General features: G+C 45.7%; 1 long non-coding RNA gene across 1 annotated transcript in view; it reads right to left on the bottom strand.

The window, feature by feature from the left end:
- The window catches only part of LOC309641183, a 36,486-nt gene extending 13,460 nt beyond the window's left edge, over positions 1-23,026 (bottom strand). The window contains exons 1-2 of the long non-coding RNA XR_014252549.1: positions 22,481-23,026; positions 9,769-10,066 (exon numbers count right to left, since the gene is read on the bottom strand). This is a non-coding gene — a long non-coding RNA (uncharacterized lncRNA). The remainder of the gene's footprint in view (positions 1-9,768; positions 10,067-22,480) is intronic.
- Between the last annotated feature and the right edge of the window lie 550 nt (positions 23,027-23,576).

Genomic DNA, 23,576 nt, shown 5'->3' with positions numbered 1-23,576 from the left:
AGAACTATCACAGACCAGAGGAGAGCAAGAGCCCATGACAAGTCAATGCAACATGGGATCCTTCATCGGATCCCGGAGCAGAAAAAGGATGCTAGTGGGAAAATGGGTGTAATAGGAATAAAGTCTAGAGTATAGTTAACAGTAACGTACCAATGTTAATCTCTTAGTGGTAACAAGTGTGTCATGGTTATATAAGATGTAAAATTAGGGAAACTGGGAAAAGGGGATGAGTGAACTCTATTACCTTTGTAACTTTTCTATAAATCTAAAATTATTGCAAAATTTAAAGTTTATTTTTAAAAATTTTATAATCTAATGTTGTAGTATCAACTAGCAAACTGGTTTACATCTTAAACACATGTATTGTACAAAAGAAAAATTTCCAAAACTCCACTTGGCTAATTCCATGCAAATTAACACAAGGGAAGAAGTTGATGGGGAAAGTGAAAATAAGATAACACTGAGTTTCACAAAATACTTTTATCTAAATAAAACAACAGTCGATTCTGAATAATCTTCCAGGCAAAGCTTTCTCAATTAGTAATCAAGCTGAATTTTTCTATGTAAGAACTTCACTATGTGTCCCAATCTGCTCTTCCTCCCCCTCCTGGTCCAGTTCACTGATGTTTAGAAATGGACATAGCTTGCCCTTTCAGAACTATCCATGCCTTTGTTTTTGCAATTTCCTCTGTCTAATGCCATTCTGCTGCCCCTTCCCCACCTACCAGGTCCTTGTGCCTCCTTCAAGGTCCAGCCTACATATTCCCTCATCAATTTATTCATGACTTAGGAGGCTTTTGCAATAATCCGGGTAGAAATGTTGGTGGCTTGGGCCAAGGTAACCAAGGAGGTGGTGAGGAATGGCCTGTGTTCGAGCTCTCCAGAGAAACAACCAAGGAGATGTGTATAGTTCTCTGGTTGTCTAGTAGCCAGGGTTCACGAGTCCAGGAGTCAAGGGGTGGAAATGGCATCACATACTATTACCCCTAGGGTCCTACTAGCAGAGATTTTTGCTTCCTATACCCGTGACCTATGTTCATCTAGCTTTGAGGTCTTAGTTCCAAAGGGAGGACATGCTTCCACCAGTAGATGCAACAATGATTCCACTGAATGGAAGTTAAGACTGCTACCCAGTCTCTGAATCAACAGGCAAATAAGGGAGTTGCTGTGCTGGCTGGGGTGATTGACCCTGATCACCAAGGGGAAATTGGGTATGTCTGGAATACGGGAGGTCACTTAGGACATCTCTTAGTATTATCACGCCCTGTGATAAAAGCTGATGGAAAACTACAACAATCCAATTCAAGCAGGACTACTAATGGCCCAGACCCTTCAGGAATGACAGTTTGGGTCCCCCTACCAGGCAAAGAACCGCAACAAGCTAAGTGCTTGCTGAGGGCAAAGGAAATACAGAATGGGTAGTAGAAGAAGGTACTTAAAAATACCAATGACAGCCAGGTGAAGAGTTACAGAAATGAGTACTGTGACTGTCATGGGCATTTCTTCTTTCTCCAGAGAGGGGTTTACTCTAAGGAAATGGCTCACACAATTATGGAGCCTGGCAAGTTCAAAATCTGCAGGGTAGGCCTGCAGGCTGGAGACCCAGGGAAGAGCTGGTGTTGCAGCTCAAGCCCAAAGGCCACCTGCAGGCAGAATTCCCTCTTCCTTGGGGGAGGTCAATCTTTTCTCTTAAGGCCTTCAACTGATTGGATGAGGCCCACCCACATTAAGAAGGGTAATCTGCTTTATTCAAAATCAATTTATTTAAATGTGAATCTCATCTAAAAAAAGGCCTTCAGGGCTTCCCTGGTGGCGCAGTGGTTGAGAATCTGCCTGCCAATGCAGGGGACACGGGTTCGAGCCCTGGTCTGGGAAGATCCCACATGCCACGGAGCGGCTGGGCCCATGAGCCACAATTACTGAGCCTGCGCGTCTGAAGCCTGTGCTTTGCAACAAGAGAGGCCGCGATAGTGAGAGGCCCGCGCACCGCGATGAAGAGTGGGCCCCGCTTGCCACAACTAGAGAAAGCCCTTGCACAGAAACGAAGACCCAACACAGCCATAAATAAATAAATTAATTAATTAAAAAAAAAAAAAAAAAGGCCTTCACAGCAACATCTAGACTAGTGTTTGACCAGATAACTGGGTACCATTAGCCAAGTTGACACATTAAGCATCACATGGTCAGATGGTGGATGTGCATAATTTGGAGAGCCAATGGGATGCATCCGCTGATTATATGTGGGGCCTGAGAGAAGGACAGGTTTTCTATAAATAGAGTTGCCACACGATCCAGCAGTCCCACTCCTGGGCACACACCCAGACAAAAATATAATTCGAAAAGGTACATGCACCCCAATGTTCATAGCAGCACTATTTACAATAGCCAAGACTTGGAAACAACGTAAATGTCCACTGACAGATGAATGGATAAAAATGATGTAGTATATATATACAATGGACTATTAGCCATAAAAGAGAATGAAATAATGCCATTGGCAGCAACATGGATGGACCTAGAGATTATCATACCAAGCAAAGTAAGTCAGAAAGAGAAAGACAAATACCACATGATATCATTTATATATAGAATCTGAAATACAACACAAATGAACCTATCTAAGAAACAGAAACAGACTCACAGACATAGAGAAGAGACTTGTGGTTGCCAAGGGGGAGAGGGTGGGGGAGGGAAGGATTGGGATTTTGGGATTAGCAGATGCAAACTATTACATACTGAATGGATAAACAACAAGTACAGGGAACTACATTCAATAGCCTTTGAAAAACCATCATGGAAAAGAATATATATATGCATAACTGAGTCACTTTACTGTACAGCAGAAATTAACACAACACTGTAAATCAACTAAACTTCAATAACATTTTTAAAAAATAAAAAATAAATCAAGAAGGAGAGGTTTTTTCCCAAGTACCTGGGGTTATGGAGATACCATTAACTGAGATGGGGAGACTGCAGGGGGCAGCAGACAAGGTGGTAGAGTCAAAGATGGAGATCAGGCTTTGGGGGTTCAGGCTTTGAAATTTGACATCCAGATAGAGATGCTGTGTAAGCAACTGGATATATGGAGCTGGAGTTCAGGGGAGAGGTTCAGGCTGGAGATTACAGTCTCATATTGTCATCTCTGTGAGCCTTTTGTAAGATTTCCCACACAGATTCCTAAATTAAAGCAAGTCCTTTGTGCCCCAGTTTGGGATGCAGAAAGGAACTATAATTTAAAAACCAAGAAGGATTAAAACATAGAGAGACCAGCTTTACAGAAGAAGCAGAGGGTTAACAGGCTGGATTATAAAGGTTGACAGGAACGTGCCAGCGGAAGAGATGCCAGAAGGAAAGTTAATGAATTGCCTTTGCTGAAAAGATGAGAATGACATTAAACCAGGATTGCCCTGGAAAACTGGTGATAGCCGGGCGCCTGGCATTTTGGCGAGTTGCTTTCCTGAGACGTGATTTATGAACAAGAGCCAGCACGTGATGTTGTCATGAAAAGCACAGCCTCCAGAGTGACTTTCCTGGGTTTTCATTTCAGTCCCACAATTTCTTTTAACCTAGAACGAGTAATTTAACTTCTCTGCAGCTCCGTTCCTTCAGCTGTTAGATCAGAGTCACATGGCTGCTCACTTCCTGGGCTGCTGTGAGAACTCAGTGCTATGACTGCGTGGCCTGGAGTCCGCGCTCCATGAACATTAGCTCTGATTGTGGTTACCTGTCTCCCCCACTTCTCTCTGACTCCACGAGAGCCTTAGATTCACTCTCACTTACCTCACCAGCTCATAGCCTAGTGTCTGGGAACAAGTATTTGTGGAGTTGAACTGCACAGAAAAGTGGCACCTCCCATGGCATTAACGACGGGACTGTCACCACCCGGACTCACCTGTGCCCGCGAACATCCTCTCCTTCCCTCCTGCTCTCCTGGGTTAAGCACCCCCGTGTGCCCTGGGTCCCAGCCCCCCTCACCTTCTCCAGAACTGCATTCTATTATCCGTCTCTTGTCTTTATTTTCAGCCTCTTCTTAGATCATTCCGCTCTGCATTTTAACATGCTCGGGGCTCTTCTACTTTTAAAGACATTTAAAAAAATCACCCCTCCACCCCACTGCCCTCTCTGGCTGTTTCCTGATCTCTGAGCTTCAGTTCTCAGCCAAACCTCTGTAAAGTAATGTACAGTGTCTCCGCTCCTCATTCCTCAAACCATTGCAAAGGGCTTCTACTCAAACTTCCCTTCTCCAAAATGGCTTCCTGCAGGGTCACCAATGACCAATGATTTTGCTAGATCCAGTAGATATTGTACAATCTTCTTCTTACTTAACCTTTCAGCACATTCAAGACCCCTAGCCATTCCCTCTCTCTTGAAACATTAGACACCTTCCCCTAGTTTTCTTCCTATATTTCGAGTTGACTGTCCTCAGCCTCCCAGGCTGGCTTACCATCCAACTAGTGATTTTTAATACAATGGAACTCCTCAAGAACATGCCTTCCTATATACGATGGAATACTACTCAGCCATAAAAAAGAATGAAATAGGGACTTCCCTGGTGGCACAGCGGATAAGAATCCGCCTGCCAATTCAGGGGACACGGGTTCGAGCCCTGGTCTGGGAAGAGCCCACATGCTGTGGAGCAACTAGGCCCATGCACCACAACTGCTGAGCCTGTGCTCTGGAGCCCACGAGCCACAACGACTGAAGCCCGCATGCCTAGAGCCCATGCTCCACAACAAGAGAAGCCCCTGCTCACCCCAACTAGAGAAAGCCCACGCGCAGTAACAAAGACCCAACGCAGACAAAAATAAATAAAATTAAATCTTAAAAAAAAAAAAGAAAAAGAACTAAATAATGCCATTTGCAGCAACATGGATGGACCTAGAGATTATCATACTAAGTGAAGTAAATCAGACAAAGACAAGTATCATATGATGTCAGTTATATGTGGAATCTAAAAAAAATGATACAAATGAACTTATTTACAAAACAGAAACCGACTCACAGATCTTGCAATCAAACTTATGGTTACCAAAGGGGAAACATGGGGGGACGTGATAAATTAGACGACTGGGATAACATATACCCACTAGTATATATAAAATAGATAACTAATAAGAACCTACTGTACAGCACAGGGAACTCTACTCAGTACTCTATAATGGCCTATATGGGAAAAGAATCTAAAAAAGACTGGATATATGTATATGTATAACTGATTCACTTTGCTGCACACCTGAAACTAACACAACATTGTAAGTCAACTATACTCCAAAAAAAATTTTTGTAAATAAATAATAAAAGTAAACAATTAGCTATAGGAAAAAAAAAGAACATGCCTTCCCACTCTAAATTCCACCCCTAGTCAATTTCATCCACTCACAAGGCTTCGATACCTCCTTCAACACTTATGATTCCCAGTTCAAACCTCTTGTTTGAACTTCAGGCCCACGTGGAAGTATCACAAGCACCTCAGACCGATATATTCAAAACCGGACTCACTGTCTCCACTCCTCCCCAGACCCAGACCCCCTCTCACATTCCCTCTCTCATAAGCAGGAAAGTGGGGGTCATCCTTGACTTTCCTGTCATGCGACGCCTATAATTCTATCAATCCTCGCATGTTGCCAATTCTCATCTTCAGACTCACCCTCTTCCCTCGGTCGTCCTTGCTGGGAGAATGAAGCACTGACCACACGGCTCCACTGTGACAGGAGAGCTGGGGGCCCCAGTCCAGGTCTCCCTTGGGCTCCGCCATCTGCGCCTCTTACCTCTGATGGTTCTATTCTGTGTCCTTTTGTGGTAATAAACTGTGACCATGCGTAAAAGAGCTTTTCTGAGTCGGCAAATCCTTCTAGAGAATTTTGAACCTGAAAGTAGTCTTGGGGACCTCCTGCACATCAACAAATAATCAAATGCTAACAACGATTATAGTCTTAGATGCGAAAGAAATGAAAACGGGAGAACTGTTTTGTTTCTTGTAAGACTAGATGCATATCCCAAACCTGGACCGTGCTGATAGTTGTCTTTGGGGTGGGGCGGGGATGGTGGTGGTGGAAGGAGTAGTTGGTGACTAGAAGCTATTAGGAAGTGACTTTCACATGTTGAAGATGACAACTTTGGAGCTGAAGGCACCTTGCGGAGAGCATCCAGTTCAAGGTCCCTCTCTTGGCAGAAAAGGTGGTGGAAGGAAGCCCAGGGACATAAAATGAGTTGACCCAGGACACAAAGCTGGTTCAAATAAATCCAGTGCTCATTGATCATTAGGTGCCAGGCACTCGGCCAGATGCTGAGGAAATGGATTCCCTGGGTTCAAGTAACGCATGCAAGAGGCTTGGCTGGGGCAAGGGGTACAGGACGCCTAAGTCACGTTTGGCCACTCCAGCAGAAGCTGAATGAGTGAGAGCTGTCCGCACGCACAGAGGTCCTCAGGCCTTTGCTGCTGTCAGCCTGCCACATCCAGGCACCGTGCAAAGCAGAAGAGGAGGGAGCCCTACTCCCCAGCGTGTGCTAGGGGTACAGCGGGGATAGTGGGGGGAGGCAGGGAGGCGACTTCAGGAGAGACATTCACGGTGACCGGGAAGCTGCCGCTGGGGCCCTGGCCTCCCCCAGCCCAGTTCTCCTAAATTTGCACATTTTGGAGAAGATGGCTTGATTATTACTGTAGCAGAGAGAACTACTATATCGATACAAGGTGAGTGTGCTTAAACTTAAGGGCCTCATCACTCAAATGAATAGGACAGTGACTATTTTTTTTAAGATTTTTTTGATGTGGATCATTTTCAAAGTCTTTACTGAATTTGTTACAATATTGCTTCTGTTTTATGTTTTGGTTTTTTGGTCCTGAGCCATGTGGGATCTTAGCTCCCCGACCAGGGATCAAACCTGCATCCCCTGTGTTGGAAGGCGAAGTCTTACCCACTGGACCACCAGGGAAGACCCGACAGTGACTTCTAAAGAGATGAGAGAACCACTGAGGCCGTGAACTGGGCAAAAACCAACCGCATTTAAAACCCAAGGGCGCTGGGAGCTCCATCAGTCAGGGATCACGCTTGCTGGTGCCGTCCACCTGCGGCAGGGCGCGTGCGTATTTCTTGCAGGTAGAATCGGGTGAGGGAGGAGTGCAGGTCAGGTCCGCCCTCCACACACACAGGTACCCAAGGTGGTTTGCAAGCAGGCTGCTGGCTCGCTTTGCTTTTGGCTCTGGCTCACAGGGCCGGTAATTAGCAAGACTGTGACTGGAGTCCCATGAACGGGGACCTGGGGCAGAGGACAAGGTGGCTGAACACGCAGAAATCGCTGCCCTTTCCCCGGGAGTCCAGGGTCTTCCCCAGAGCTCTGGGGGGTGGCGGGACGAGGCGGCGCTGGGAGGAGAAGGGGGAGCACCTGTGGGGACCCGGCCAGGGGGGTCCCCCTCGCTTGTCTGTTCTGGGTCCTCCTCTAGGGCTCCTCCTTTCAAGGCCTCTGTATAGTGTCCTGGGGGTGCAGGGACAAAGCGCCACAGGCTGGGGGGTTTGCACAATGGACACTTATTCTCTCACAGTCTGGAGGCCAGAATCCGAGATCAAGGTGTGCACAGGGCAGGTTCCTTCTGCGGGCTCCGAGGGAGACAGTTCCAGGCCTCTCCCCTGGCTTCTGGGGGTTTGCTGGCCACCTGGGGTGTTCATTGGCTTGAAGACTTATCACCCCGATCTCTGCTCCATCTTCATGTGGCCTTCCTACTCACTGGGTACCTGTGTCCAAATTTCCTCTCTTTATATGGACGCCAGTAGTGTTGGATTAGGGGCTCACCCTACTCCAGTGTGACTGCATCTTAACTAATTACATCTGCGGCAACCCTATTCCCAAATAAGGCCCCATTCGGAGTTCCTGGGGGTTAGGACTTCAACATGAACTTTGAGGAGACATGATCCAAAGCTCCCTGCTAGGAGCCTTTATGTCCCCCACCCGCCCACTCAGACCTCCCCTCACTGGTCCAGAGGGGTAGACTTCTGCTCTTCCCCCAGGAGGGGGTACTGAATGCTGCCCGTCACTCACTGCTCCCTTCTCTCATTGGCAGGACCGGCAACGAGAGGACAGAGGACACTGGGCCTCATTTACCAGATGACGTTAATTCCTTCTCCCTCAGACCGCCGTTCTCCCTGCGCCGAACAAATCAGACCAGGCTGTTCTGGGTACTGCCCCTCTGCCTGTGATGGGGGTGAGTTAGGGTTACGGTGGGAGGTGGGTCCACCAGCTCCAGTTCAGCGGCACCTGGAACTCTGCTCCTCTCAGGCTATCGGGCACTTGCGTGGCCCATTAATAAAGCTGATACGTACCTTGGTTTTCAGTGGCTCGTTGTGAATCTGTTTCTCAGTTGGTTAGAATCTGATACATTTATTACTCAGTATATATTTAATGAATGGATTAAGCCTTGCTTTGAATACAAATGAGTGTCCGTGTGTGCATGAGATTGCAGGGAAGCGGGCGGAGGAGAAAAGGGAGGCAGGAAGGAGGGGAAGGAGAAGAGAGGGAACACTAAGTATCTACCCCACACCTGGAATCCCCAGGAACCTGCAGGGCCTTAGAAATCACCTGCCTTATGGCTTTAGACACCAAGACTTTAAACTGTGATCGTAATACCCTCATCATGGCAGACCTCCCCGGCCTTAGGAGCATCTCGGGTCTCACTCAAAATTCACCACGGCTTTCCCAAACTAGCTGTCATTTCCTCAACCTTGAGGGTCAGAATCGCCCAGCACCTCCCATCTTCTCCTCCCTCCCATCAAGGTCAGCAATGCTGTCATAAACCAAGGACTGCTGTCTTTTCGCACCTTCTCTTTCGTAGTGAACTAAATCTACCCTGTCACACACACACATCTCTCAGAATCGGAAGAAGAAAATAATCCTAAATAATCACTCCTAAAAGGAGTGTGAAAGCCCTTTGTAAACTTTCTTTATAAATCACATTCCTTTTAGAGGGAGCCTCAGATACCTTCTGAGAGAGTGGGATATAAAGTAACTCAAGCAAAACTTTTTAATAACGGATTCTCCCAAATTTTTCTGAGGAAAGAAGAGGGAAGAAATGAGTATTTGTGAACAGTGTACAAAATGCCCAGAAATATGCTGAAGCCCTTTGTCTCAATGATATGTGATCTCCCCAGCAACTCTTGGAAGCAGACAGTGGTGCCCCATTTAAGAGCTGGATAAAATAATAAAAAGGGACTCGGGGAGATTAAGTGACTTCACTGTTAAGTGATAAAGTTGGAATTTGGGCTTAGCTCTGCCTGATGTTTTCAAGTGCATTGGGCTTTTCCCACTCTAGGAAAATTTCCTCAGCCCCAATTTCCAGGCAGACTCTGGTTAATAAATGTGTGTCACAGAAAGCCCTGGCCAAGGCCACGAAAAGAAAAGCAAGGGTGTCGTTATATCAGCTCCACCTTCTCTGCCCAAGGCTTCACAAAGAAGATGGTTTAATATGAGTTTAACGCTTTCGTCGAGAGTTATTCTACAGGAATGCAGGAAAGGCAAGGCCTGTCCATCCTTCACGTATCTGGTATAGAACGGTCCTCAGTGTCTCCTGCCCCTTCCAACGTAACATCCTCACCGAGAGAAAATTAAGGCCAAATGATTCTGGCCCAACCTGAGTTTAGCGTCAAAGGAAGAGGACTTCGTTATATGAGACTCACGCTGACACCGTACTCATAACACAGGACAGAGTCCAGGGTGCAGAAACAGAGAGACCCTAACATAAAGGACAGTGTCTTAAAGAAAAGCTGATTGCCTTACCACGTAACAGTCCCAAGGTCCAGATGGTGAGCCAGGCCCTTTCCAGCTTGTTGCTGTGCTGGCCGCGGGCACCGTCTTCCTCCCGAGGTCAAAGCTGGGTGGTGAGCACGTTCACGTTCCAGCTTGCGAGGAGGGAAAAGAGCTCCATTCCGGGCTGGGGCTCGTTGTCTATGTGGGAGATGACCTAGAAGCTGCACCATCGTCTCCGCGTGCATCCCTGCACTTGGGCACAAGGCCACACCAGCAGCAAAGGAGATGGGCAGGGCCATCTCTCGCTGAGCCCCACGGCGGTCCATTCCTGCGGAAGACGGGGGAGCAGATTGTGGTGGCCAGCTAGCAAACTCTGCCGCGGTAACAATCACAGCCCGCAGAGGTGCTCGGCTTCACAGCTGTTAGTGCTTTCATACCAACCACTTCGTGTAATCGAGCAATGAACCGTTGAGTAGGTAACATGTACCTCATGTTACACATGAGAAGATGGGGCCAAAGGGTTAAGGGACTGGGGTAAGGTCTAACCGTGGAGTTTTTAAAGCACGATGAGAATGGACCCGTATGGTAGAGTCAAAAAGCAAAGCCTGTTCCGTTTGTTTTAGCCACATTTACTCAGCAATTAGTAAGAACCACAGAACTGAGAAACAGGAGGAGAGGGGGGATCCGCGGCCTCAGAGGCTTCATGGCAGCTGGGAGAGTGAAACAGTATTCTCAGTACCGCGTGGCCATGAGGACTGCAGGACAGAAAGACGGACAGTGACAGCCAAGGACACAGAGGATCATTAGGACATAGCGAAGACATCGGTGATTTCTGGAGAGTAACAAAAACTAAATGATTTTCCTACCATGAGTGGGAAAAACAGTAACTCTAAAAGTCTCCAGTAGAAAATGGAGAAGAAAGGTGTTCACTGAGGAAAACTAAGGTACTCAGAAGGAATTATGGCTCTCTTACGCCCTGGCCTTATATTCTCCCATCCTACCTTTTATTCCAGCCAGTGCTGGTGTATCCTGCATGTGTACCCTGATGCGGTTGTACCCCGATGCAGGTGTACCCTGATGCAGGTGTACCCTGATGCAGTTGTACCCCAATGCAGGTATACCCTGATGCAGGTGTACCCTGATGTGTGTGTACCCTGATATGTGTGTACCCTGATCCAGGTGTACCCTGATGCACGTGTACCCTGATGCAGTTGTACCCTGATGCAGGTGTACCCTGATGCGTGTGTACCCTGATGCATGTGTACCCTGATGTGGTTGTACCCTGATGCAGTTGTACCCTGATGCAGGTGTACCCTGATGCAGGTGTACCCTGATGTGTGTGTACCCTCATGCGTGTGTACCCTGATGTGTGTGTACCCTGATGCGTGTGTACCCTGATGCGTGTGTACCCTGATGCAGGTGTACCCTGATGTGTGTGTACCCTGATGCAGTGGTACCCTGATGCAGTTGTACCCTGATGCAGGTGTACCCCGATGCAGGTGTACCCTGATGTGTGTGTACCCCAATGCGGTTGTACCCTGATGCAGGTGTACCCTGATGCAGTTGTACCCTGATGCAGGTGTACCCTGATGTGTGTGTACCCCAATGCAGGTGTACCCTGATGCAGGTGTACCCTGATGTGTGTGTACCCCAATGCAGGTGTACCCTGATGCAGTTGTACCCTGATGCAGGTGTACCCTGATGCAGGTGTACCCTGATGTGTGTGTACCCTCATGCATGTGTACCCTGATGTGTGTGTACCCTGATGTGTGTGTACCCTGATGCGTGTGTACCCTGATGCATGTGTACCCTGATGCAGGTGTACCCTGATGTGTGTGTACCCTGATGTGTGTGTACCCTCATGCATGTGTACCCTGATGCGTGTGTACCCTGATGTGTGTGTACCCTGATGTGTGTGTACCCTGATGCAGTTGTACCCCAATGCAGGTATACCCTGATGCAGGTGTATCCTGATGAAGGTGTACCCTTATGCAGGTGTACCCTGATGTGTGTGTACCCTGATGCGTGTGTACCCTGATGCAGGTGTACCCTGATGTGTGTGTACCCTGATGCAGGTGTACCCTGATGTGTGTGTGCCCTGATGCAGGTGTACCCTGATGAAGGTGTATCCTGATGCTCCTGGCCACACTTCTGACCCAGGCATCTCTGGCGTTCTGCCCCAGGGTTGCCCTGACACTACAGTGCAGGACGCCTGCAGGAACCTGCCCAAAATTCGTGCATCCACAGGCAAGAAAGCCTTGACCATGGGGCGCAGCACCAGCAGACAGCTGCTCCCTCTCTGTCCCAGGTAGCGCCGTCTGAGGCACATTCTACACACTGCTAGGTGGTACCGGAGGACCAAGCCTGTGATGGTTAATTTTATATGTCAATTTGGAGGGTGTTTTTGGATGAGATCAACATTAAAATGGTGGACTTTGGGTAAAGCAGAGCGCCCTCCATAGTGTGGGTGGGCCTCATCCAATCAGTTGAAGCCTTGAAGGGAACAGAGACTGAACTCCCTGAAGCAGAAGTAGTTCTCCAGCAGGACGCCTTCAGACGTCGTCTGTACCATCAGCTCTACGGGGTCTCGAGCCTGCCGGCCAACACTGCAGATTTTGGACTTCCCAGCCTCCATAATCACACAAGCCAATTCCTTATAGTAAATCTCTTGGTTCTACTTCTCTGGAGAACCCTGGTTAAGACAGAGCCCCAGCACCAGCTTGAGAATGCACTCTTGTACTGGTTTTCCTCTTTCCCTGTTATACTCCCCCAGTCTCTGGAATCACTCACTTTCCCAGATCAATTAGGTATGCGCATGCCCCTGTCCAGACTTGCTTTCAGGGGGCTCCTCAGCCAGGATACAATGTTTGCATATGTATTGCTGAGAGTAATCAGTATACAAGCACATTCATAGCTCAGAGACAGCCTTACGTGTTTGCTATTTCCCAGCATCACAAGACCTAGAACCCTGGTTGGGATGCTGAAGTCTGTTGGAACAAATGCTGCCAGTTCTTCCCACCTCCCCAAGGAGACTGTGCTGCTCTCCGCCAAAGCACAATATCCTTCTGTATGCCCCATGTTGCTTAGCATTTGGGAAGTCTGCAAAAGATGCTTGCTGCACTGGATTGAATACTGTATTTTAAAATTTGCCTATGTGTTGTCATGATGTAGATACACTGTGGACCTGTTACTGTTCACGTTATATTATTTGATGAATCCAAATACAAAGGATTCGGTTGAGAACTTCAGCTCTAGTGTCACGTGGGCATGGATTCAAGCCTCAGTTCCTCCGCTAACTGGCTGTGGCACAGCATAATCTCTCTATAAAGAAATATACGTAAATTTTTCTGCTGAAAGAAATAAATGTCCACCTATAATTACCTTCCCAGCTAAATGTCGATACAACAATGAGGAAGAGAAGAGGTTTGTTATTTGTTTTTTTCTGAAGAGCCTAAAAGAATACCACTATAAAGATTTTCACTGAAAGAAATACTATGGGATTTATTTCAGAAAGAAAAGACTTGAAAAAGATGTAAGAAAAAATGGTAAACAAAGTAATTGGTAACTAACTACGTGGCAACTCTAAATCAGCACCGACTGTTTAAAAACAACAGCAAGAGTAAATAATTTGAAGAATATAAAAATGAGCTGTAAGTAAAATGATGGACAATAATGATCTATAAGACAGGAGTGGGTATGTATTTGGATTAAAGCATTTAAAAGTCTTGGAATTGGACTTCCCTGGTGGTGCAGTGGTTAAGAATTCGCCTGCCAATGCAGTGGACACGGGTTCGATCCCTGGTCCGGAAAGATCCCACATGCCACGGAGCAACTAAGCCCATGCACCACAACTACTGAGCCTGCGCTCTACAGCCCGTGAGCCACAACTACTGAGCACGCGTGCTGCGACTACTGAAGCCTGTGCGCCTAGAGCCCATGCTCTGCAACAAGAGAAGCCACTGCAGTGAGAAGCCTGCACACCACAACGCAGAGTAGCCCCTGCTCGCCGCAACTAGAGAAAGCCCATGTGCAGCAATGAAGACCCAACACAGCCAAAAATAAATAAATAAAATAAATAAATTTTTTTAAAAAGAGACACCAGAGAGAGACCTCTTTCCTTCTTTCTCTTGCTCTCTTTCCCTCTGCAGCACACTACACACTAAGGAAATGCCACGTGAGGACTTAGTGAGAAGGCGGCCATCTACAAGCCTCAAGAGACTTCTCAACTGGAACCCTGCTAGAGCCTGATCTGGGATTTCCAACCTCCAGAATTGTGAGAAAATACATGTCTGTAATTTAAGCCACCCAGCTCATTTTGTTACGGCATCCTGAGCCGACTAATACACCACATTTGGCTCTAGAGAGATGACGATGAATCAGACAAAGCCCTGTGCTTTAGGAGCACACTGTCTACCAAGAAGAGACATCTCATGAAAATACAACATGATGAGTGCTTCCAGCTCGGCCTGGGAGATCTGAAAGGCTCCACAGAGCACACATTTGAGCCAGGTTTTCAAAGAGGCCCGATCAGGAGAAGAAACAGCAATCCAGGCAGAAAGAACCCCCAGCAAGGTCCGAGAGACTTTAAAAGGCAGATGTATTTGGTGAACACTGAGAGGCTAGCGGGTATAGAGGGCATGACAGGGAACGCTGGAGGAGGCTGAAAAGATAGACTGGGGCAAGATGTGAAGGTCCCTGAGTGCCAAAACCAAAGACTTTAGATTTCAATATAAGAAAATATTTATGAAACAATATATTCATTTACTAGGGCTACCGTAACAAAACACTACAGTATGGTTAGCTTAAGGAACAGAAATTTCTCATAGCTCTGGAGGCTAGAAATCAAGGTGGTGGTAGGGTTGGTTCCTTCTGAGGCCTCCCTCCTTGGCTTATAGATGGCCATCTTCACACGGTCTTCCCTCTGTACATGCATCTGTGTCCAAATTTCCTCTTATAAAGACGTCATTCATATTGGATTATGGCCCACCTTAATGACCTCATTTTAACTTAATTAATTCCCTAAAGACCCTGTCTCCAAATATGGCCACATTCTGAGTCATGGGGGCCAGGACTTTAACATCTGAATGGGTGGGGGGGGGGACACCACTAGGCCCATAATACACAACTATCATATGTACAATACAAGGAAGTTTAAGACATTGGCCACTAGGAAAGTGATTCCTTTTATGCCTTTGGTTCATTTCCTACCCCCAATGGACTCCCAGGTTTTGAAAGAGTTCATCTGCCAAACTACATGTATCAACTTATAAATTCCTCATTTTTAAAAATCAAAGACAATACGTCAGTCAACTCTGACCAGCAGGCAACATCTAGAATTACCATATTAAGTTGATAAAATCTCAACCAAGAGAAAAATTTGACATCTTAATTAAGCTGTGAAGACTCATTGTGGGGCAGATATGTGACTACCGTTAAACTTTTTGAAGCATAACACTTGCTGAAGTGTATCTTCCTATGTACACAGACACACTGTGTGTGTCTCTTATCATAGCACTCTCATACTGTACTGAAATTCCTGTGGTTATGTGCCAGTATCTCCCTCTAGCTTCTGAATCCCCTGTAAATAGGGACCGTGTCTCATTTATTTTCACATCTCTAGCTATGCCCCTGACTGTGTGAAACTGTACTAAACCCATTCCCACACCTCTAAGATCCCTAGAGAGCAGAGGGCCACAGAGCTGGAAACCAACGTTCCAGGATCTTACTTGTACACAAGAAGATCACACATTCATGTTCATACGCACACACAAACTCCCTCGTTAAATGCCAAGACGATGCAGATGGAGATGCCAAGGAAGCATGATATTGATAGTGCTGTGGGATTCTGAGGACGGGCCCTGCAAAAGCTGGAGCCCTCAGGGACGACTTACTAGAGAAGTTGAGATGAGGTTTGAAAGAATAAAGGAGAATTTGGAAAAGCAGGGAAGAGGCGAGAAGCATTCAGGGGAGGAAATAAGAGGAAATACAGGGATTGAAAGATGTTTTATGGTTTTCAGTAATTAAATTTTTAAAATTAAAGTTTAATATACAGAGAAAAGTTTACAGATCATAAGGGTACAACTCGATGAATTATCAGAAAGTTAATATATCTACATAACCCCCTTCCAGATCAAGAAATAGAACATTGTTCTCTGTATCTTTTTATATCTTTAAATGTTGATCCATGGCATGTTTTATCCATTTGAAAATATAAGCATAAATGAAAAACAAACAAAAACATAATGGGGGGATATATTCGGTCTCTTAGGCCCAGGTGAATAATGGCCACCCAGAGATACAAAGTCTTATCCCCAGGAATTTTTAAACGTGACTTTATCTAGAAAAGAGGTCTTTGCAGATGTGACTAAATAAAGGATTTGGAGATGAAGATAATCCAGGTGGACTATCTGGGTGGGTCCTAAAAGCCATTGCAAGTGTCCTTACAAGAGAGAAGAAAAGGAAGTTAGCACAGACCCACAGAGGAGGTGATGTGAAGACAGAGGCAGAGATTGGAGTGATGCAGCCACAAGCTCAGGAATGTTGGGACAACCACCAGAATACTGGAAGAGGCAAGAAATGGATTCTCCCCTAGAGCCCTAGTGGGAATTTGTTATTGCAAGCCTAGGAGACTATTATAAGGGTGAAGTAGTAAAAGAATACCTATTTATTATTTTATAATTGTTTTGAATTTCTTATTAATTTGGCTTGAATTTTTTAGCTAGGGCCCTCTCTTTCCCAGTATCGAGGCACCTGGGAAATGTAATTAGTAATGTTTCTGATGTGGATTATCTTGTTGTATAAGGGCTCTGTGTTCAAGGAAATGTGTGAAAATCTGAGTTAAGTGCTTTTAAATAACTTTATATCACAACTTCTCAGATCCTTTTATTAAGGAATCATATTTGATAATGTGCTGGTGAAGCTCCAAGATTGGGGCGATAACATATCCCAAACTTATTGGACCACAGAATTCTCATACTTTAGAGCATTTCTCAGCAGTGGAAGTCCATAGGGCATTCGTTGGTAAACGCTGAAGGGCAGCAAAGAAAGGACAGCCTTGCGGAATCTCACTTGGACCAGGAAGCGGCCTCACGGTGAAGCATCCCTGCCCCACTAAACAGGTCATTCCTGGGGGAACCAGAATAATTGTCCTCCAGGTTCCTCACTTCTTCACCTGGACAGAGATGAATTCACATGGCAAAAGTTTCTTCTCCAAACCCAGCTTATCTGGCTTTCGTCACTAACAAAACCTTCTTTCGATGAATTATTTTCTTAAATTTATTTTTATCATCAATTAGGCCAAATAGTTTTCCCTAATCAAGGAGACTTTCTCCAGTGGCTGTTATTAGTTTCCTGAGGCTGATGTAACAAAGTACCACAAAAAGCGTGGCTTAAGACAAGAGAAATTTATTCTCTTGCAGTTCTGGAGGCCAGAGATCCAAACTCTAGCAAAGGCCACACTCTCTCCAAAGACTCTAGGGGAGAATCCTGCCTTGCCTCTCCAGCATCTGGTGACTCCAGGTGGTCCTTAGGCTTGCGGCTACATCACTCCATTCTCTTCCTCCATCTTCACACGCCCCTCTTCTCTTCCTCCCTCCGATAAAAAAGTCTATCATGGCATTTAAGGCCCACCCGGAAAATCCAGGAGTATCTCATCTCAGGGTCCTTAATTAGGGACCTTAGCTTAGGATTCCCGCCCGGAGTTCCTGCTTTGCTTTCCCCGGCGGCACCTTTTAAAATAACCACTTAGAGCTGAGCCTGCAAAGTTATCAGGGACCTTATAAATCCTGTTCTCTGTGTCCTGCTCACCGTGACCTGGGACAGAGGGCTGCCCTTCCCCCACTCATTATGCTCCCCCACACCCATTTCTGGGACCTGTAAGTAATAAATCTTACGACTTTGCTTCCCTTGCGTGAGTGTATTGAAACCGCACCTTCAGTCAAAACGACCCCCCCCCCGCTTTTTTTTTTTTAATTTATTTTTGGGTCTTTGCTGCTGTGCTTGGGCTTTCTCTAGCTGTGGCGAGCGGGGTCTACTCTTCGCTGCGGTGCGTGGGCTTCTCATTGTGGTGGCTTCTCTTGTTGTGGACCATGGGCTCTAGGCACGCGGGCTTCAGTAGCTGTGGCACAAGGGTTGAGTTTGCTCCGTGGCATGTGGGATCTTCCCGGACCAGGGATCGAACCCGTGTCCCCTGCATTGACAGGCGGAGTCTTAACCACTGTGCCACCAGGGAAGCCCGACCCCCCACTTTTCACCTTCCCAAAGAGGGAGCTGGGATGCTGAGGGAGCCCCCTGCTGACCCCCATACGGGTGGCTTGTGTCTCCTCATTCAGCAGGGCACCATTTCACATTCTTCTCTTTTTTCTTTTCTTTTTTTAATTAAAAAAAAAATTTTTTTTAAGGGGGCTTTATTTATTTATTTATTTTGGCCGCGTGGCACACGGGATCTTAGTTCCTCGACCAGGGATTGAACCTGTGTCCCCTGCAGTGGAAGCACACAGTCTTAACCACTGGTCCGCCAGGGAAGTCCCTGCACATTCTTAATCTACCAGCCACAGCCCCCCCAACACAACAGAAGTTAAGTATCTCGCTCAAGGTCACAAAGCTAGGAAGTAAAATGCAAGCAGCCCCACATTAACTTCTACCCTCTGTGCTGCCCCCGCTTGTACCTACTCCAACTGTGGCCTCAATTGCTCAGAGTAGGAAGAGACTACCTCCCTTGTTTTCAATATTATATCCAGTTAATGCAACCTAAGACCATATGGCAGTCACGTCATGCCTGGGCACTTGGATATCGCTAAATGCATACCCACATCTATTCTCCTCCTCTTCCTTGCCAAAAGGGTCCACTAAAGTCACAAACCGGGAGAAAAAGTACTTGGCAAGGTATGTAAGGGAGGCGGGGAAGGGGTGGACAGGCAGAGAGAAGGCTGAGAAAAGAGAGGGCCGGACACGAGAGGAAGCAGGCGAGGGATGAGAGCGTGAAGCAGCAAGCACGTCAGCACGGAGCAGCAAGGACAGAGCCAGGTGCAGGAAGACGGTGGGCTCGCTTAGGACACATCGTACAAATCCCGTGTTCCTGTTACGTTATTCCTACGAGTCCTTAAAGGCAGTCCAGTCACGGTACTCTATCACCTAGAAAAGTGCTCCCAGACAGTAGCCCTTGAAAACTGTTAACCCCTCATAGGTACAAGCAACCAAGAAGGAGAAGAGGGTCGTGTTCCAAATGCTTTAGATACAGAGGCGAACAGAACAAGCCGGATCTCTTCAAAGACACAGGAAACCTGCTCTTGTGTAGTTTCCATACCTTCTTCTCCGAGACCCGTAACCTTAATCACTTTACAGCTCTATGTGCTCTGCTAACACTGTTCCATCACCACCCCGCACTTCCTCTCCACCTACACAAAATCCACTCATCCTTGGAGGGCATTTAGCCCCAATGCTGTGGATATTTTCTTGATCACTTCTGCTTGTGGTGATTTCTCGCTCCTTGCAACTTGGAACAATATTTGCCTCTGTCACCACTGGCCCACGATGTCCCTCGATGGTTTTATTATTTAATTCTTAGCTAATTTTGCTCCCCCCCAAAAAGATACAATATTCTACTCTATAGAATTCATAGTATTGGAACAAGTTTTTTCTTTAACATACTACATATTGTTACTGCTTTTTTACTGACTGTAAAGCCTCAAGATAAAAATAACAGCTCTAGAAAATTTAGCCATTAGTTTTCCTTTTGCACTGAAGCCTGAAATATGAAAATACAAGTCAATGGACAGCAACCTCTAGAACAAAATAAGTCAGGCATCGCGCAAAGTCTCAGGAGAATCCAGCTGAATCCCAGTTTAACGTTAATTTTTAATTTTGAAGCTAACTGTGTTGACATTGAGAAAAATGTAGTCTAGAACCTACGAAAAGGAACAGGGATTCTCTGACCCATAAGTAACGTTTCAAAGAGCCTACTGGAAATCATAAGTCTAACTCATCATAAAACCGCTCCAGCTATGACATCACAGTTCTTTGCTTTTAGCTGGAATAACAAGAACCTGCTGAGATTATATTAGTTCTGGTAAGGAGGCAAAAACCTCTGCATGTCGGTTGCATTTCTGATTAGTAAAGGGAAACTGAATTATCATTTCACAAATACAATCTTTGATAGTAAACAAAATCTTTTAGAACAAGAATCCTATTCGAAAAAAATAATTTAAATCCTTTCAGTGTCTGAGGAGGGAAAACCTCCAAGAAACTTAAAAACAGGGGCTATTGTCTTAATAATAATGATCCATTTATACCGAGCCCTTGCTGTGTGCCTTACATCAATGTTCTCCTTTAACACTCACAACTCCATGAAGGCACTATTACCTTCAGCTTACAGATGAGGAAACTGAGCTCAGAGTTCAATAGCTTGTCTGAGGCCACCCGACTGGTATGAGCCATGTTTAAGAATCAAACTCAGGGCTTTCCTGGTGGCGCAGTGGTTAAGAATCCGCCTGCCAATGCAGGGGACACGGGTTTGAGCCCTGGCCCGGAAAGATCCCACATGCCGCGGAGCAACTAAGCCCGTGTGCCACGACTACTGAGCCTGCGCTCTAGAGCCCGCGAGCCACAACTACTGAAGCCCACGTGCCACGCTACTGAAGCCTGCGCACCTAGAGCCCGTGCTCTGCAACAAGAGAAGCCACCGCAATGAGAAGCCCGCGCACCACAATGAAGAGTAGCCCCCGCTCTCCGCAGTTACAGAAAGCCCGCGCACAGCAACGAAGACCCAACGCAGCCAAAAATAAATAAATAAGTAAATAAATTAATTGATTAAAAAAAAAAGAATCAAACTCAGGACAATTAACTCCAAACCTTGTTCTTAATCACCATATTTCCTATTTTATTCATCTCCCTTCCCTCACTCGGTTGGATAACCTTTGCCTGCCCAAGAACTAAAGGAGGCGGACTTTCCACTAGGTTCAAACTCGAGCAAGAGTCTGGGAGGAAAACAAGACTCTTGGTGCCTGTTATACACACATCACCCACCAGACTTCTGGCTCTCAGACCAGGTCTGTGGAAATGCGAATCTTCCAAGAACTCTGTGAATTCCTGTGGCACAACTATTTAAGAATTCCATGCTCTGTGATCTGGTAACGCTAACCCCAAATTCTCCGTTCCGTTGCCTTTAGTACTTACCTTCTTTTGACTGTGGAGGTCGTTTTATCAGTAGTCAACACCACACTCATGAAGAACTCAATAACAGGATGAGAAAAGCAGTATACGACATTCTTTAAGGCAGTGCATGCTATCTGCCCATGTGTCCTAACCTTTTTTTCCTATTCTTTAGGTAAAACCTACTCTAGGACAGGGCACAGATATTGGTCAACAAATGACCCAAAATAAAGAGAAAAGTGCAATTGCATTTCTGGATTCAAAGAGATCACTTCAAACACAAAAGAGGTACCAATTTCTATTAGTTGGGATCTTCAGCAGGACCACTCCATGACAGCAGCCCCACTGCTGGGCTGATGATAGAAAAACACTTCCTTTCTCAATTCCTTAATATTAGGAGCACAGTGTGGTCCTGTAGGCTTCCTGTTGTTGGATGTTTTCTGTTAAGTCCAAACAGAGAATGATTCCAATCTCAAGGTTCTCCATCTAAAACAAAGGCCAGGACACAGCTGGAATTCAACAAATATCATCTTCCAATTTTCTTCATTAGGGTAAACTAGGCTTGAATTATCTAAGACATTTATGACTTGATCACAGTGGCAAAGCTGACACAATGGTGGTTCCTGTCATGGAACTCAAGCAGCAGAAAGGAATGCAAGATTACATTGCCATGAACTCATTCTGAATTAGGTTAAGAAGGTAAACTGATGTGTCTGGTTACTTATTTACTTAACATAGAGATGAAAGTGACCTAACCTGGCAACCATAAAAATCCTCAGAGGCTAAGCAAATTCAAAGAGATTTTTGAAAGGTAGATTTCAGAAAAAACTAGCTAATGCTTTTGGAGGACTATTTCATAAAATGAGTGACAAATGGAAGCCAAATTTAGTGGAGGTAGGTGTTGCATACAGACTGCCTTCATTCTCCTGAGTTATAGCCTGTTTAAAGCTGTCATTTTAGTAAAGCACTAAAATCCACCACGGTTTTGTGCAAATCAGCTAAAGTGCTATTGTGCTATTATATGCATAAATCTTTATTTGCATTAGAAAGGCATCAATTACCTCATACTACAATATGTAATTAAGAAATAAATGTACCGGCTCAGCCTTACAAGATAAATAATGGATTACTGCAAGAATAAAAGTTGTGATTTTAACTAGCCACATTTCAATGTTGACTATAAGAAAGCCTAGCACCACCTAAGCTGGGTCCTTTATGTAGTAAGGACCAGATATTATATAGCAAGTTGTCTAGTAATCATACTTGCCTGTGAAAAACAAAAATTACCATTCAGTTTCTAAGGCACTAGAAAGTTTGGAATGAATGAGCTTCACACAGACAGAACCAAACATGAAGATTCACAAACTACTAGTCAGAAGGGAACCCAGAAATGTCTGGGATAATGTTTCTCTCAATGAAGAAAAATAAAAAGGGTTCATTCATTTGGTAAGTAGTTGAATGCATAGTATGTACTAAGGATGGTTAAGCTGGAGGTGAGGCTGGGGGTTGGGAGGTGGAATATGGAGAAATGTGGCTAGTGAGGTTTAAGTGGTAAGGACTTAGAACAGCCAGTGTGACGTGTGGGAAAGCTGACCTGGGACAGTTGGAAGAGATGAGTGGCCACTTGTAACATCTGTGGAGTGTCCAGCAGTAGGCATTCCATGATTGTTGAAATGAACGCTGGGCTGGAAGTGAGACCTGGGCTCTGGCCCCAGCTCTGCCACTAACCAATTGCATAGCTTTGCCAAGTCACGTATCATCCTGAAGGGTTGGTGTTGTCTCTTTTTGTCGTAAAAACAAACAAACAAACGAACAAAAAAAACACTTAAGAGCACGCCTCTGGAGATCTCTCCTTCTGTAATACACTGTCAGGCAACATTCTCTGACTAGTCATACATACAGTTTGCATGCCATCCAGTTTACAAGGACAGTGTGAAAGATACACAACAGTACAGTTCCCTGGCTATTAATCACGTACATCTTCAGAAAAAGAACATCTGGCAACAACTGTTTTGAATGTCTCATCCTAGGGGAAGTAAACATAATGGCAAGGAATAAATAGGGGTCACCTTTGTTCTTTAAACCCTTATGACGTATAATCTAGTACCTAGACAAGCAGTCTTTAACACGCTAGTCAGTCCATGGATAGGCTTTTAGGGAGGATTCACAAACACCCTGAAATTATATGCAAACTGGTTTCCTACATGAATGTATGCACAAACTTTCTTTGCATTTTCAAGTAATCCATAAACCCTTCCCCCCAAAAAAGGTTAATAACCACTACTCTAAGAATGTTCCTTTTATTTATTTATTCATTTATTTATTTTTATTTTTGTCTGTGTTGGGTCTTTGTTGCTGCGTGCAGGCTTTCTCTAGTTGCGGCGAGTGGAGCACGGGCTCTAGGTGCGTGGGTTTCGGTAGTTGTGGCACGTGGTCTCAGTAGTTGCGGCTCACGGGCTCTAAAGCGCAGGCTCAGTAGTTGTGGCGCACGGGCTTAGCTGCTCCGCGGCATGTGGGATCTTCCCCGACCAGGGCTCGACCCCGTGTCCCCTGCACTGGCAGGCGGATTCTTAACCACTGCGCCACCAGGTACGTCCCAGAATGTTCCTTTTCTGAAGCAACTTTCCTGATGAGTTAATAATGGGTCAAATTCCCATAGTGTCCTATTAACCGTTAGGCAAGGAGAGTTA

Source organism: Balaenoptera physalus (assembly GCF_965194825.1).
Source record: "Balaenoptera physalus genome assembly, chromosome: 13".
In the NCBI taxonomy this organism is placed as follows: Eukaryota; Metazoa; Chordata; class Mammalia; order Artiodactyla; family Balaenopteridae; genus Balaenoptera; species Balaenoptera physalus.
Note: the sequence above shows the minus strand (reverse complement) of the source record. Positions and strands in the feature narration are given on the sequence as shown.